We start from the raw sequence: 12,947 nt of genomic DNA, 5'->3' as shown, positions 1-12,947 counted from the left end.
GGAGTTCAAGAGGGGTGTGAGTTGTTTTCTATTGCCCCAGAAGGTCGGACCAGAACCAACGGGTTGAAATTAAATCAAAAGACTTTTCAGCTAAACATTGGGAAGAACTTCCTGACAGAGCAGTTCCTCAGTGGAACAGTCTTACTCAGGATGTGGTGGGCTCTCCTTCTTTGGAGGTTTTTAAGCAGAGACTAGATAGCCATCTGTCTATCTACTGCTTCTCATACAGCCATAGCCTCGAGCAGAAAACAGCTGACAGCAATGCTGATTCTGTGAACTTAGGCAGATTATGAGAGAGAGGGCAGGAAGGTGTGCATCAGTGTTTGACTCTCGTGGCCCTTTCTTGCATGCCCAAGGAAATGCTGATCACCACTTTGTGACCAGGAAGCAATTTTCCTCCAGTCCAGACTGGTCAGGGATCCTGGAGGATTTTTTGACCATCTTCTTGGCATGGAGTAGGGGTCACTAGGTGTGTGTGGGGGAGAGATAGTTATGAATTTCCAGCATTATGCAGGGGGTTGGACTAGATGACCCTGGAAACCCTTTCCAACTCTACGATTCTATGAAAGGGTTTTCCACTGGAAAATCAGGAGGACTGGTAAGTACCTGGGCTTTCCTTATTCAGTGTATGGTTCCATTCCCCTTCAGACTTTCCTTATCCCTAGGAGGTGAGAGGAGGAAGGGATTTCATTTGGCTTTACATTCTGCGGCAGCCATTTTAGGCTTGGCTCCACCTCATGGGGAAGCCATTTTGGGGTGGCACTCACCACACTATGTCAAAATTTCAAAGATGCCCACAGGCTCAAAAAATGTTGGGGGACTCCTGTCATATACTTTTAGCTAGAGATATTTTGCAATTCGTGTTGCATGTTGCTTGGGGGTGTAAGTGCATGATCTCATATGTGAATAGATTATAGGAAGTCAATGACTTTCTCTACGGAAAATGATCAGATGCCAGAGTTCTCATTTATCCTTCCCTGACTTCATGATGAAGTGGAGTGTGCCTTGTCTGAGTGAGTGAACTTTCAAAAAGATTCCTCTCTCAAACACATTTCATGGAAATAACTGTGGAACTGTGGGCAATCATCCTGAGTCCAAGAGACTGAGACGGGGAGACCACCCACACTCACAAATCTATGTTTAAGGTTTAAACAGTGTCAATGGCTTTGGTGTTTAAAAAAATACGCTGATTTTGAACTTGTCATCCTACCAGCTCCTGTAAAGTCCAAGTGTCTGTTGACTTTTACAAGGGTATGTTGCTATTCCATAATGAAAGCCTAGGCTGCAATCAGCAGCCCATTTATTCTAGATTAATCCCATAAAGGTATGCCTACTCTAAAGTTAAGTGGATTGTGGATTATAATCAATTCTTTGCGAAGAAGCAAATTGGATGCAAGTCTATGTTTGTTCAGTAACCATTTCAAGCACTGTTCAGTTTCTTCCAAATGGTATTTTAAACCACCAAGTCATTCTCAATAAAATGCCAATACAACTGTAACTCTGACTAACAAAACATGTGGGCTGGTATCCTAACAGCCTAGAGCACACACTTATTCATAAACATAAGATTTTGCCACTTCTTTTTTTCTTCATGCTGTATCAAATGCTGTACCAGAGACTCTCTGATGGTCAAGAGTGGGTTTTGGGGAACAAAATGGTCCATTGTCCACATAGAAGCATCATTCAATATTAGGGTTGTGGGGGTGGGGGGGAAACGGTAAATGTTGGGTTTGGGTTTACTGGGCCCAAGTTTTTCCTGTAAACCCAGAATAAGCCGAATACCCAAATCAGTAAAGGGGTATTTTGGCTTTATTTCTGGGTTTACCAAAAAAAAAAAAAAGTGGGTCCATTATAGTCTATGGGGATTCTTTCCCAAAGCTCCTGTATGGGCATTTTTGGAGGTAGAGTCACCAAATTTGCATCCTAGCTACAAGGGACTCTCTTTAGATCAGTGGTTCCCAACCTTTTTTTGACCAGGGACCACTAGGACTTTTTTGTTTGGTGCAGGGACCCCAAAGTTCAAAATAAAAATTCCGAGAATTTGAAAATAAACTTTAATCATAACTGTTAGTTAAACATTAAACTTAGAATAATATTTGAATATGGTTTTTTAATAATAGAGAACTTTTAATTGAAAAGATTAATTTATTATGGGTTTATAACTTTGTTTCGCGGACCTTAATTTAGTTCTCGCGGACCCCTGGGGGTCCGTGGACCCCCGGTTGGGAACCAGTGCTTTAGATGGACACCAAATTTTTGGGAATCGCCTATTCGGCTTTGGGTAGATTCCCAGGTTTTGGTATTCTGCTGAAACAAAACCTGAATATTGCCAAAACAGGTAATTTCAAGTTTATTTTTGGTTCAGGTTTATCGATATGCCCAGCCATATTTGATACAAGCTAGGTGTTTTATTGATATTGTTCAATTCTTTTTGTAAGATTCCTTATGTAACAGAAGTAAAGAGAGCTACATTTCCAAGGAGACACACCTGGGAAATTGCTTTCTACATCTCCTATTTCTTCACTTTCTTTTCTCTATCATGAATTCTGCCCAAATGCTGGGCCAGCCCCAAAAGTAGCTCTAGCATAACACAGGCTGATGACAGCCTGGTACAGCTGACTGAATATTATTGCACCTCACTTCTTTGTATTAATGGTGGAGAGGTAGAGAAACAAGCAAGCTCTAGGAAACTTTGGTGGGCACTATGGTGGCCTCTGGTACTTTACTGGGGATCTATGGTATAGAGTCTGAATAGAAAACTGCCCAAAGCCCTAAAGTCACCTTTCTTTGCTATCTATATCATTCGGTCAATTAGGCAAATATGTGGTAAAAGTGCGAGCTGTGACCACCTACACAGTGCCAGTTTTTTAGATGTCAACAAATGATTAGTTACTGATACTGTTCTTCAACTGGAGGTTTTACAGTTTGATAGTCCGGGCTAGCCTGATCTTGTCAGATCTCAGAAGCTAAGCAGGTTCGACCCTGGCAAGTATTTGGATGGGAAACCTCCAAGGAATACCAGGGTTGTGACACAGAAGCAGACAATGGCAAACCACCTCTGAACATCTCTTGCCTTGAAAACCCCACCAGGGGTCGCTGTGAGTCAGATGTGACTTGATGGCAATAAAAAAAATTAAGGATGCAGGATGGAAGGCAATGAAAGAAGAGGTCAAAATAGATAACTAGTAGTGAAGGATAACTTGCAGAAAAAGGGGGTAGTGGTGACGGGGTTGTGGAGGAAGTTTCGTATGCAGAAGGTCCCAGGTTCAGTCCTTGGCATCTCCAATTAAAAAGGGCTAGGCATTAGGTGATGTGAAAGACCTGAGTCCCTGGAGAGCCACTGTCAGTCTGAGCAGACATTGCTGACTTCAATGGACCAATGGTCTGATTCAGTATAAGGCAGCTTCATGTGTGTTCATGTAAAGTAAACAAAACAAATCTAAGGTAGGCCTAAAAAAAATAGAGAAAAGATATTATGTATCATTCCTTTCTCATTGTGTGTATCCTTTAATTTGATGAAGCAGCATCAACTTAACCTAACATAACCATAATATCAAAGACATAATTGCTTCTGTACCCTAGATTTTATTGAAGACAGATGTGACTTGAATATAGCTTTATTTCTCAATACCTGTTTCTTGAAGTTAAGGAAATTGTGTTATTTAAAGCTCAGCCTAAAGCAATGTAAGTTTATCTAATTATCAGAGATATAAAACACAGAAGCACATCAATTACCAGGGGATTTGAATAGATTTTGCCTTCTTGACACTTGTTTTACTTAACACTCTGGATTTAATTATTGAGGAGTTGCCCACAGTTCTTTTAAAACATTGACAAAATATGATATTTTTCATGCTCAAAATATGTAGGGAATCAAAGGTTGTGAAGTAAGCAACCAATCCAAGTGGTGTGTTTGGCATGAAAAAAATCTTCATTTGGGATGTGGTTTATTACTAAGTGTGAAGTTCTCAAATGTAAGCTGATAGTTGTGGTGATATGCCTTTTTTCTTTTAAAATCAACTTTCATCCAGAAAAATAGTATATCTCTGTTATCAATATAGCACCTAAGAAAACTGTATATCTCTGCCAATGATCCTAGATTGACTCATATAATCCATATACCGTATATACTCGTGTATAAGCCGAGTTTTTCAGCCCCCCAAAAAGGCTGAAAAATCCCAACTCGGCTTATACACGGGTCAATACGGTAATTGGGCTGTTTCTCCTTCGGAGCTGCCTGAATCGCGCTCCCGCCAGCCAGCTGATTCCCCCCCCAGCACGCTCCAGTCGACCAGCTGATTCCCCTTCAACCCCCCAACGTTTCCCCCCCCGGCCAGCTGATTCCCCCCACCCCCCCAGTGCGCTCTAGCCGACCAGCTGGTTCCCCCCCACCCCCCCAGCGCGCTCCAGCACGCTCCAGCCGACCAGCTGATTCCCCCCACCCCCCTGAGCTCTCCCCCCACCCCCCAGCGCGCTCCCCCCACCCACCAGCGCGCTCCCCCCACCCCCCCAGCACACTCCCCCTAGCCAGCTGATTCCCCCCAGCCCACCCCCACCGCACCGCGCCTTCTGCTGTGTGGCGGCAGCGGCAGTTTCTTCCCCCCCCCGCCCACCTCACCAGGGCTGGTCCTCCCGCTCTACAGCTGATCCGCGGGCCTCCAGCGGGCCTTCTCTGGGCCTCTTCCTCCCACTCTAAAATGGTGGCCGCCATTTTAGAGCGCCGATTCGCCACCTCTCCCAGTGAGTAGGGGGTTCAGGGGCTCTTCCCCCTCCCCCCCTTGGATGGCACTGGGGTCAGGGTAGGTCGGGAGGGCCCGGGAGGCCGGCGGGAGGGCGACCTGGGGCAGGGGCAAGATCATCCCTGCGCTCTAAAATGGCAGCCGCCATTTTAGAGCGCAGCATTACCGGTAAAGGGAATTTCTTATTGACCCTCGGCTTATACGCGGGTCAATAAGAAATTCCCTTTTCTGGCCTCAAATTTGGGGGGGTCGGCTTATACTCGGGTCGGCTTATACCCGAGTATATACGGTACTCTTTTAACCTCTGAACAAACATTTTAAAACAACTTTGTGTATGATTGCCCAAATACAATAAAAGGCCACCATTTATGAGTTTTCAGTGAGAATTCTCATCTGCCTCAATAACATTGGCAGTTTTTTTTTCATGGCTTTTTGTGCAGGGACATTTCCCCATGGTCACCTCCGCCAACTGCTTTGGGTTTTTTTTATTATTATGAATGCCTTTCCGGACCGTCAGAAATTGCCTTGCTCTTCCCGCACGTTTTGCCCTCATTTTGCAGATTCTGGCTAAAACAGAATCCAGAAAACACAGGCAAAACTCGCAGGGAGAGCGAGGTAATCTCTGACAGTCGGGAAAGGCATGCATAATTAAAAGGATGCCCTGAAGCAGTCAGTTGGGGTGACCACAGGGAAACATCCCTGCATGAAAGGCCCATGATTCCAAAATTCCAGAATATCTTCAATTACCGTATGTTTCTCTTAAGCGCTGAGCTCAGTTCTGCTATACACCATCTGTAAAGGATTAAAGGAAGTAAAAATGAAAAGATATTTAAATAACACTAGGAACGTTTAGGATCTGTGCACTGAAATGCTTCTGATTTATCTATTTAAGATTTAGAAATAGCTTTGCTCTTTTTTCTATTAAGGGTAAAACTGAATAGAACAGTGGCCACTGTGTTTTTGTTCATAAAAATGTCCAATCTCACAGAAAAGGAAAGCAGTATCTAATTTTAGTATAAAAAGGGCATGTGTGCAACAAGTAAAGGATCCTTTCCTTACCTTTGTTACCCCCCCTATATTTCCTCTAAAAAACCCAAAAAAACGCTTCTCCCAAATCAGAGCCCTGGGATACTGAAAATGCTCAAACAATATTCTTGCAAAGAGTATAGTGACAGACTTTACAATTTAGGCACATGCCCTCATATTTTACAGTGTTACTATACTCAGTAATTTGAGGACTTCCTCCAAGATCACATGACCTTAGTTCATTCTAGAACAAGGCTTAGACTGTCTATGGAAAGTGTTTTATAGGGCAATCTTAAGCAGAGGTACACCTTTCTATGTAACTCTGCTTAGGGTTGCACTGAATGAAGAGAATAAAAAAGACTATTATTTTGAAGCCAAGACCTCATTAAAGTAGGTGCAGTAATAGGAACCCTAATATTTCTTCCATCTGAATAGTAAATATAGGGGATCTTAAGGAAGAGACACTAAAACATTACATAGAAGTTGAGATTTTTAAAAATATAATCCTTCGATTATATTAGGTGACCTGACAATTTTGGATGACAATTTAAATTGAAGTTGGAGAAAAACATTCTTCTAGCACAATGGAACATGGAATTATTATTACCTGAGTTATGAATAATTTCAACCTTATAATAAGGTTAAGTACTGGAATAATTATGAATGTTAAGTCTAGAGACAAGTCTTTTTAAGAAAATGTCTTTTTCAGCATGTACATGGCCTTGATCATTATATTTTTAATTATTATAATATAGCTTCACCTTCAACTGTTCATTAAATAACTCTTGTATGCTACATAAACTTGCATTCAAAAGTATTTCTTAAATTACAAATGGAAGGTGGAGTTCAGAGTTCAACATGTAATGAGAAGGAAATGACATTAAGGACAACCTAACCAATTGCAGAATTTTTAAAAGAACTACAGTAAGAATTTTTAACAAAATTTTACAGTAATTGTTGTTATGATTTTATTGATTGTTTTAATTTGTGATCTGTCTGTAGTAGATATCTGGAGAGGTGGCATATGAATTTTGTAAATAAATAATAAAATATTAGTGGGTTGCACATTTTATCAAAGTTCTTTCTTATATATAGATATTGCTTCATAGGTCATTTATCCTTGGGTACGTAAACTCATGTTCGCCCCCTGTCTGACTCAGTTGTTCCTTGGAGTTTTCCATCCATTAAAAATGACCTCGCTGCCAGCCCTCACAAAGTCTGGGTCTTCCCATTCCTTTGTTAACCTGACTCTTCCCTCTCCCCTGAGCTCAGCCCAGCTGAAATCTGCATGCAGAAGGCAAAACATGGACCACAGGAAGATTGGCATCTCTCACATCCAATTACAAAGCAGCGTGTAAAGAGGTGGGATTCAAATGCTTCCTGCTTCCTTAGGGCTCTTTCTGAGCAAAATAAAACCTTTTTAAAACTGAGGCTTGGATTTATCTGCCCCCCTTCTTTCAGATTGCTCCGTTTTTTGTTTTTTGTTCTTAAAATGCTTTTTAATGTGGCAATTGGTTTTTGGGTGGGGGAATCTTCTCTCACAGTGAGCACTGGGAAGTAAGCCAATTACAAAGCAGCATTTAAAGACTTGATTTGAGTTTGGAGACTGCTGGTGCAGAGATTCCCAACTGGAAAGTGTGGGTCTAGTCAGCAACAAACCTCAGGTAAAACTCCCATGCATAAATGGCCATAGAATAAGTTCTTGTTAAAAGGTAAAGGTCCCCTGTGCAAGCACCGGGTCATTACTGACCCATAGGGTGACGTCACATCTCGACATTTACTAGTCAGACTTTTGTTTATGGGGTGGTTTGCCAGTGCCTTCCCCAGCATTCTTCCCTTTACCCCCAGCAAGCTGGGTACTCATTTTACCGACCTTGGAAGGATGGAAGGCTGAGTCAATCTTGAGCTGGCTACCTGAAACTGACTTCCGTCAGGATACTTGTTCTTGTTAGGAGTTAGAGAATTGATTATTTCTGCTATTCCCCATTAAGCTTTTGGGTCTTGCTAAAGGTTGCCAACCTTAATTACAACTGATTTCCAGCTGATAGAGAACAGTTCCCCTGGGGAAAATGGCTGCTTTGGCAATTGGACTCTATGGTATTGAAGTCCCTCCCCTGCCCTACTCAGGCTCCGCACCAAAAACCTTTCGCTGGTGGCGAAGAGGGACCTGGCAACCCTAGTCTTGCTCTTACCATTATTATTTTGCAACAGTAATTTTGGCTTCAATAGGTCATATTCAGTGGTGTTAGTACATTCTTTTCTCAATAGAAGCTCTAATGAGGTACTGCATTCTATTAACTGTGGTAGATAGCCAGAGTTGTTTTACTGAGTAGTTGTTTTATATTTTACTATTATGTAGTGTTGTTTTGCTTAATAAACACTAGCAATGGGACCAACACTGCAGAAAATATTGATTGCTACAATACCAAGACAAACAGAGTGTTATGCATTCAATTTCTTATACATTATGAATAAAGGTATAATCAAGAAGTCCTAAGAATCTGATACAAAAAGTATCCAGAAAACAGTACATTTTTATTTCTCAAAATGTAGGATGCAAATTCTGTCTCATGGCAGCAGCCAACAGTCCAGCATAGGGAAATTAAAGGAACTATGTAATGGAATGTTGGGCTAAAGTTCACAATGGAAGGTCTTGGGGAAATTGCTGTGAAGCTGGGAACGTAAGGCTGAAAACATTAGAAGGGTATAGGTTTTCCTCTTTCTTATACTTAAGCAATCCTTGGATCAGAGGAAGGGCTTCTAAAAGCAGCCACAATGAATTGCATTTAATACTATCTGTTCACACTTGTGCTGACCAAAAATGGATTGGATAGGTTTTACAAAAATCCTTATCAGAAGTGATAGAACCCTTTTGCTGACTTGCTGCAAAGTATTGTAAAATGGCTACAAAACTGTTTAGTTCTGTTGATCTCTGACCATTAAGATCAGTATAAAAAGCACTGTCTACATTCTAATGGATTCATTTGCCTTTGGTAATATCAGCACATTTGGATACAAAAAAGTAAATATATAATATTGTGATGTCATCACATCTAGTACATACTTCCTGGTTGTCTGGGATCACTTAAGGGGGAATGGAACAAAAGCTTTTGGTACTGAACTAGCAACAGAGTAGGAATTGGTCACTGTGAATAACTATGAACATTAATTAAAGTTGCGTCGAAGACATTTGCTGTGGAGGTCTGTCTTCTGCCATATTTTGTTAGCAAAAGAAGAGAAAGAGAAGTTGGACTAGAGTCAAGGTGTGCAGTAATGGATTCCTTTGAAGTTGTAAAAGACTTGGGCTGCAATCTTAAAGATTCTTTCTTGGGATAAAGCCCCAATGCATTAAATGGGACTCGTCACATGAACATGTAAAGCTGCCTTATACTGAATAAGACCATCTGTTTATCAATGTCAGTCTTGTGTCTTGTCTACTCAGACTGGCAGTATCTTTCCAAGGTCTCACGTTGAGATCTTTCATATCACCTACTACCTGATAAATTAACAGGAGATGCCAGGGATTGAAACTAAGTCCTTCTGCATGCCAAGTGGATGTTCTACCACTGAGCCACAGCCACAGGATTGCTCCCTTACAGTGCAATCCTAAGCAGGTCAGAATCCTACTCTGGTCTCCTCAAAGGGGTTTGCTTCCAAGAAAGTGTGTTTAGGATCACACCATTAGAAATATTACTGGATTTTAAGGTTTTCATCAAAGGAATCATGTTACACAAGCTGCCAGTATAAAGCTTGAAAGCTACTGTTTAGCTTTGTTGCTATAATTAACCAATCGTCTTGAGTGACTTCTCGCATCTTATTATTTATATGTATCCTGTGTATTCTGCAGGCTTTCTGGATTTCAACTGCCATCGTCTATAGTGAGCACAGGTTCTATTCTGACACTCTGCTTCACTACTGACTTTGCTGTAAGTGCCCAAGGATTCAAGGCTATATATGAAGGTAGGATGCTTTATCAATTTTTTATGCTATTGAGATGCATTTGAGAATTTATGGAGAAAATATCTTGAATGGTTCTACTGATCATTCTTATCTCCCTATAAATTTAATATATCGTAGATGCAAAATTAAAATGTGTGTAATATTACTTTCTTGTAATTTTTTTTTATTTTTCTGCCTAAAAATGTTAGATTTTGGTAATCTTTACACTTTATTACATTGTAATAATATGTTCAAATTCTGATGACTGCTGGATTGTGTTAGTATTTTGGAGTTTTACTTTATACATCTTAATGGTTAGCTTTGTACCCTTGTTTTGATTTGTTGTAAATGTTGTTTTCTAAATATTGGAGAATTTGGGCAGAATTAATATGCTTTCAGATGTTTGTGGCTTTAATAGCTTATTGAACATATGCTTGGGGGTAAAAACCTACCATCAGGTAAATGCATGCTTCTTTCCAGGGATATCTGAAAGACTTAACCTACATCTCTTAAATTTCTTGCACTGCAATGTAACCCCTGAAATTAGTGAAATTATGACAGTGCAAGTATGGAGTGCAAGTTGTGATTGCTAGAAATTTATCTGATGAAGAAAATTACAGTGCAGTCCTAGGCAGAGTTACCCCTGCTAAATCCACTGAAGTCAATGGGCAGAGAACTGTGTAGGCCTGTTTAGGATTTCACTCATCATAGCAGTGAGAAATGGGTGCTAATAGTTTTATGTACTAGTTGGCTGTTGATTCTGAAGTTCTGTAATGATTGTCTGAATCCCTAAGTTCCTGATTACTTTGATATTTGGGAGAGGGATTCAAAAAGTTGTTTGATCCTAACATCTGTGTTGTTGTTTTTTACTGAGTGTTCTATGAGCTAATTTAAAACATGACTTTGAAGATGTATGGTACCATTGTTAGCTGCTTAGAATGATGCTATACTGATGCCTATGCAAGAGAATCAGAGTTTAAAGGCTTATGGGTTGTAGTTATGGTCAAGGAGGAAATGTCTGTCCTGAAATCATACATATTTCCAGGCTTTGATAAAAAAACAAAGCTGTTGTGTGTGCTTTGTCCAAACTAATGACCATGGTGAGCTTTAGCAGTACAGTCTTTGCCATAAGCAGAAGTCAACAAGAAAAGCACAATTTAACAGAGAAGAACAATAAACAAAAACTTAGATAAATGTAATATTCATTAATAAAAATGCTAAGTCAAATTCAATAAACAATAGTAGATATGGTATAAAGATATAATTTTCCTACTAGTAAGATACAGTAGTAAGGCCTGTTCAAATTATTATGGATCCACACTTAACAATCCAATTTATCAGTTGCTACAAATGTCATTGCAATGAGTGGGTTATTTCTAAAGATTTCTATACTACTATTTCTATACTACTACTTATTACAGCATCTTGTTTTCCAACCAGTTTAGGATCACAATCTCTTTGCCCCTACCTAGTTTTCCAAGATTCATCCTAGATCATCTTTTGATATACTGCTGGAAAAGCAGACATGATTGGAGCATTGTGGTGGTGTTCCAAAACTGGAACCATTCAGTGGATGGGAGCTGAATTTCAACCACTATGTCAGGAGCTAAAGTGACTGTAACTCAGGCTGGTCTGATTAGTCTACTGCTCTTACCACTAAGCTGGCAATGAGAACAGGGTTGGCAACGTCTTTTCAATAAGTACTTGAGATTTTATTGCCTGCAAAATAATTGGCACTATGTTTTTTTTTTAATATTCGGTTTTATGTATGTATTTATTTTATTTAAAACATCTCTATGCCATCTTTCCATCCAAATATAATCCCCAAGGTGATGAACATTAAAACATGTAAACATTAAAATAGCATTTAAAATAAAGTATATATAAAATAAACAATTCAATAAAAACACAATTCAACAAATCCACATAACAACACAACCAGGGGGGAGGGCCAATAACAGTTATCGTCAAACACAACGAAAAAGTCATCACCTGCTAGCAGAAGACAATTATAGAGTGAGACAGACAAATCTTGCTGTGGAGGGAATTCCACAGTTGTTGGCACCACAACCAAGAATGCCCTTTTTTTTGGTTGCCACCTGTCTAGCCTCAGATGGTGGGGGCACTGGAAGCAGGGCCTCCAAAGATGACAGGAGTGGGTGGGTAAATTAATATGGGAGAATGGCCTTAAGCTATGCTGGCCTCAAGCTGTACAGAGCTTGAATTGAATTCACAAGCCAGTGTAGATGGAACAATACTAGAAGGATATGGTCCCTTCAACCCACTCGAGTCAAGATTCTGCATGCAGCATTCTGTTCCAACTGTAGCTTCCAGACCTCCTTCTAGGGCAGCCCCATGCAGTGCGTATTGCAGTAATCTAGTCTAGATGTTACTTGGCATCCACTACAGTGGCGAGATCATTCTTGCCCAGGAAGTGCCAAAGCTAGAGAAATTCACCTTTAGCCACTGCTGCCACCTATTTATCCAACGGGAGGCCTGGATTCAGCAGCATCCTCAAGCTACAAACCTCCTCCTTTAGGGGGAGTGCAGGAGATATCCCATTTCCTGGGTCAACCTCCCACACACTTTCACCTCTGTTTTTTTCAGGAATTAGTTTCAGTTTCTTGGCCCACATCCATTCCAAAACTGCCTTGTATTATTGCAATAAGTGTTCCAAAATGAGATAAAAGGACTCCCCTTTTCAACATTATCTACAGAAACTGATATACCATTCCTGCATTGTACTTTATTGGTTAACTTGTCCAGGCACATTCAAAACCAGAAATAGCCATTCCCTCAAGGTGGTAGTGGTTGACAGTGCTTCCTAATACAGTTACTCTTGGCAGCAATCAACACATTTGTAATAATTCAATAATCTCTTCAAAATAATCTTCAACATTATCCACAATAAAGGTCAACAGCCCATATTTAAGCCTGTTTGAAAAATAACTTCTTTGACCTTGGTCCAATATATCTCATAAGTGTGTGTGTGTGTGTGTGTGAAATGCCTTCAAGTCGCAGCCGACTTATGGCGACCCCTTTTGGAATTTTCATGGCAAGAGACTAACAGAGGTGGTTTGCCAGTGCCTTCCTCTGCACAGCAACCCTGGTGTTCCTTGGTGGTCTCCCATCCAAATACTAACCAGGGCTGACCCTGCTTAGCTTCTGAGATCTAACAAGATCAGGCTAGCCTGGGCCATCCAAGTCAGGGCGAACATAAGTATACCACCACCAAATTAACTT

Source organism: Euleptes europaea, chromosome 10 (genome assembly GCF_029931775.1).
Source record: "Euleptes europaea isolate rEulEur1 chromosome 10, rEulEur1.hap1, whole genome shotgun sequence".
Lineage (NCBI taxonomy): Eukaryota > Metazoa > Chordata > Lepidosauria > Squamata > Sphaerodactylidae > Euleptes > Euleptes europaea.
This window is presented reverse-complemented; position numbering follows the sequence as displayed.